Source organism: Fundulus heteroclitus, chromosome 5 (assembly GCF_011125445.2).
Source record: "Fundulus heteroclitus isolate FHET01 chromosome 5, MU-UCD_Fhet_4.1, whole genome shotgun sequence".
NCBI classification, from domain to species: domain Eukaryota; kingdom Metazoa; phylum Chordata; class Actinopteri; order Cyprinodontiformes; family Fundulidae; genus Fundulus; species Fundulus heteroclitus.
Genome location: NC_046365.1, coordinates 40,873,830 through 40,879,150, shown reverse-complemented (window position 1 = coordinate 40,879,150; position 5,321 = coordinate 40,873,830).

Sequence of the window (5,321 nt, the reverse complement as noted above, 5' to 3'; positions counted from 1 at the left end):
AAACAATCTCAAAGCCTGCAAAACTCTGCGGCTCCGATTTGTTAAAGGAAACCCAAACGGCGATTAGGTTTACTCTCAGGGCCCGATTGCCTTCCTCAAGACAGATCTGCTTCAAATTCTGCCCGTAAAAAACTCTGCTGACGCACTGTGAGAGTTGATTATAAAGCAACAGAGTCGAAGGATTGCTGCCATCAGCCTCCTGCCTTAACTCACAGAACCTGTTCTGTGGTTTTTCTTTCCAAAAGCCCAGATTGAGAACCAAATGATGCTGCTCTGTGGCACAGACTGCCACAGCCGTTCACTCAGAGGAGGAAAAAAAAAGCACACAAAGTCAAACTATTTTTCTATAAAAGTCCATTTTGCTTATTGATCGTTTTAAATGTAAGAAACACTTTGTGACGAACGTTTCATCAGCAGCAGAGATCCTTCACTGAAGGAATCGCCGATCGTTTCCTGGAATATTTTAATGATTTATTGCCCTGAATTTCCACTATATAATTTATATTTATTGTAAAAAGTAAATGTAGTAATAATTCCAAGGTTTATAGCTCAGGAAACAATGAAAGATTATCGCCCAGTCTGCATTGAGTCTTAAATCTACATAAATACAACCTCCCAGTGAGAACAGCGCACCCACATGGAAGAGTTGAGACTGAAGCAGATGTAAGGAGAAACTGATGGACAGAAGACATTAATGTTTTAAAACACAGGAAGTTTGGCTGCTCTGGAGCGTTCACCGGCCTTTTAACCCAATGCCAGGATGGAAAGACACCAGCAATGAAAATCAGCCCCTCAGTTTAGTACAGCTATAAGACGATTTCCAGATATTTCATTCCTGGGTAGGGCTGGACGATACAGAGAAAAAGCATATTAATAAAACAGTAATCATGTTCATCAATATCGATAAATATCAACAAATTCAAAACATAGATTTTTAGTGCAGCCATTTTATGCTGTTGCTTGGCAACCTATTTTTAGATAAAGAACACACAAACACTGAATTCAAACTCAACCCTTATTCAATCAACTTTTTACCAAAACTACAAGTTTTTGAAAAAAAAAAAAAAAAAGAACATGTGTTCTCTGAACTCTTTGAAGGGGGTGGAGCTTGGTCCCCGAGTCTGCGTTGAGATTGGTTGGGAGGATGTATGATGTAATATTAACCTACGTGGCTAGAATGCAAAAGGAAGGCAAACTTTTATCTATTGAACTCTTTATTGACCCTTTTCTATCATTGATATACGTCGATCGATATATATATATATATATATAATATATATATTATATATATATATATATAATATATTATATATATATATATATATATATTATATTGTTATTGAATTATCGTCCAGCCCTATTCTCAGCACAGAAATATTGTTCAAGTGGTCATCATTTAGGACAGATACCGATATTCCCAGGGGTGGACGTCCTGTTTAGTTCACCCCACGGTCTGCCGCTCCAGTGGTCAAGGAAAGGAGAAAACATCCAAGAGCTCCACCTCAGATGGTTTGTTAAAGATCACGACAGATAAATTAGTAAAAACCTGAGTATGGCTTGGCTGGAGCGCTTTGCAATGCTGCATCTGGATGAACTACCAGACTTCTGGAGTAATGAGACCAAAGCAGAGCCGTTTGCTCAACGACGCCCAGCACCGGGTTAGAATAGAAACGCAGCATATCAGCACAAACACCGCATACCAGCTGTCCAGCACAGCGGCGGTGGTGTAATGATCTGGGCCCCTTCAGGTGGTCCAGTCGACCATGATCTCCTCTGCATAGAAAAGTATTCTAGACTCCGGACTGGGACATCGACGGAACAATGATCCCCAACATGGCAGCAAATCTGCAACATGGCTGGAAAACCGAAGAATCAAGGTGCTGCAGTGGCCTAGTCAAAGCCCAGACCTCAGCCTGATTGACATGCTGCGCTGGGACCTTAGGAGAGTTCTGTGTTCACGACAGTAATGCGGTGGGGGGTGCACTCCTTTTAAGACCTTTTGAAGACGAGAAGCTCGGCGGCTGGGTTTGTTTGGTTCTGCGGATCCTTTTACTGACGGGACTGATTTTTGCTGCTGCTGCTGACTGACGGGGGCGTTTCACACGTCCCTGCTCCCACGTTACCATTTCCGTTCGCTACTGCTGAAGTGTTAACTCTCATTTGAATGTAATTTATGAGTTTAGAGAATGTCTTCGCTCAAACTGAAGGACAAAAAAATTATATAATGTTTTTATTTTTACCTTTGTCTGATGATTTTCTCCTTTTCTTTCTTCTTTATTGAGATGGGAAACGTGATTCTTTTCGTACCTGATGCTGTGGAAGAAACGTTTGTGCAGTACAATCGAACCAGATTTCAGGTGTTCCTCTGCTGTACTCTGTGGGGTTTTATTTAGAGACTCCCCGCCTCTCCGGTTTATAGCACTTATTATATCAGTGTCTGGTAATGGAAGCGTCACTTTATGAGGCTACTGATTGTAATCTTGTAAATGTTTAGGCCAGCGTTGCTCTCTGCAGACCAAATCAAACAGAGGAGCATTTTTTAGCACATAGTTGTGTTTGGAGCCCAAAGTGCAGTCTCTCTGTCACACATTCATCTGTAAATGATTTTCTACTTGCAGTGCGAAGCTGTTTTTTCTTACCCATCATGCACAAAACTCAAGACGCTCCTTGAATGTTATGAAGCTGTAATGTAATATTTATTTGTCCACCACCGAAGGGGGGGGACTGCTTTTGTTCACGTGGCTTTGCTTTTCTCCTTTTCCTGCATCTATTGGACGTTGATGGAGCTCGGCCGCGTCCGCTCGCTCACCCGGCTGCACATTTACACGTTCTGTAGATCCCGCCGTCGCGCCTGAGATGAAACTTTCCTTTTGTTCACTCAGAGCGAGCATCAGGACCAAGCACAGACGAGTGTCGGAGGAGAACGCTGTTGGGCGTTCGTGCAGAAAGGGAGCCAGAAGGCCGGGAAAGCTGCGTACGCGTTCTCCGTTTGGCTTTTCTTTTTCTATTACAGCAGCTGAAATCATAAACAAAGATATATTGTGTTTCTACTTCCTTTGAAGCAGCGGTGTGAGCTGGATGATTGTGGTTAATAAACTTTCCAGATGTGTTTGAGACAAGAGTGTTTGACTCGTTATTTAAGACGATTTGTGTCCGACAGCGGAGAATTTACAGAACTACAAAATGTAATAATTTACCAAAATAAATGTCTGGAAGTAAAACTTCAGAGACTTTTAACACAAAGCAGGACAGGATTCTGATGGATATTGTCGAAATACGGTATATTGGGGATGTTTTTATGTAGTGTTGGTTTCAATTGGGACTTTAAAAAATAATAAATAAATAAACTGCCCGTTTCCTGATTATTATTATTTTTTTTTATTTTTTTTACTCAAACAAGAACTTAATATCATATTTTTGGATCCTGCAGCTCAGTTGTGAGTAGATTGAACATTTGGGAGTTGGTTCAACTAAAAGCTTTTCAGCTGTAAATTACAGCAGCAAGAATAAATATAGATAACTTGGTTCCCTTTTATAAAAGTACGTTTTTCTGCCAATTAAAGTTTTTTAAGAAAAATGTTCATATTTCTTGTGGATGTATTTAACATTCATGCTGTACTTTACCAACCTGTAATGTTCAAGAAAATGTTTAGCAGAAAATTTATGAAACACAAACCGGGTGATGGGAGGTTAGGATGACCAAACCAGAAAAGAGTCTTAATGGTTCTGTTTTAGTTTAGTGTTCTGAGTGGGAATCTTTCTTTGTTTCAGAAAAATAGTCTTATTGTTTTAAGACTCTGTTTTAAACATGTGACAACTTTCACTGAACAGATCAGAAACACCTTTATTAACCATTTTTGTGACAAAAACAATTTTCCTTTCAGGTCAACTTTGCTGTAAATGAAGACATTTCAAATATAAAAAGAGCCGTTGGGGGAAAAAGCATTTTTTAGTGAATCAGTCTGGATAATCTGACTGTTCAGTGTTCATCAGTTTAACCACTTGGTTGCTCTGTGGCGCCACCTGAAGGTAAAAGTCTGTTTGGGGTCTGCAGAGACGTAAGCTGCCCTGTTCCTGCCCTGAAGGTCCACTCTGCAGAACTAAGCGGTGGTTTCAGTCTGGGCCGGTCCGGTTCTGTGGATCAGCCCCACAGTGACGGCCGTGGACGTTAACCACCAACGTTACGTCTTTAGCGGCACCGATGCTAAAGCCCTAAAACAAGCGGATCTGCAGCTGTTAGGCTGTGAATAGTGTAATGTCTCTGTTTATTTTAAGATATTGCATTTTCTTTATTTTACCCTTTTTTTCCCAGTTACTTGGTTTGAAATAAACTAAGTAATAAATAAAAATAAAAAAAACAATAGATCCCAGCACAACTTGGTGTTGGAAAGCTTTAAAAACTACTGGAGAAAAACCCTAATCTTCCCCCTAATTTTCCACATGAAATTAAAAGAATAAAATATTATATTACTAATGATTATAATAAGCAGTTTCTTAGTTAAAATGTTTTTCCTGTCCAAACTGCATTCTGTTGCAGGCTGAAGCCTCCTGGTCATCATCATGGCTCATGTTCTCTAATTTCAAGTATGTGGATGAACTTTGCAACAGATACTTTTAATATGGTCCATCTTTTATATGTTTTACAGATGTATCTAAAAATCTTAAAGTCAAATCTCAGACTTTAGATCGTTCTTTCTGTGTAGACCATAGAGTGGAAACTGCTGCTACCTTTGCACAAACTAGGGCACAGGTGGTGGGACCTGTCTGTCTTACCTAAAATATTTTTGCTCATCTTTTTAAAGTGCCTCTCTGGGGCAAATAAAGTTTTACTGGATTGAATTCACGGTTCTCACACATATGAACTAAAGTTCCTAAAACACGGGTTTAATACAACGTCGTATTCCAGTCTGCAGCTGGAACTACTTCAACTCTTCGGGGAAAGCGCTCCACAGCATTTAGGAGTTTGTGTGGGAAGCAAAATGTGCTCCAACTCATCTGAAGGAGGTCAGACGAGATGTTGGACCAGAAGCCCTGGTTTCTCCACTGCTATTCATCCTAAAGGTGTTCCATGAGGTTGAGGTTAAGTACTTCTTCACCAAAGCTGCTCATCCATACCTTTATGGACCTTACTTTGTGCACCGCTGCACATTCAAGCTATGACAAGGGAGGACTGTCCCAAAGTTAGGAGCAAAAAACAGACCTAAACATCTTCTTATACTGAAGCGTTAAGAGTCCCTCACCATAATCCTCCCTCCACCAAACTTTCCTTTGACAGAGACGGTTAGTTTGGGACTCCAGGGAACACGTCTAGCATCCCTGAC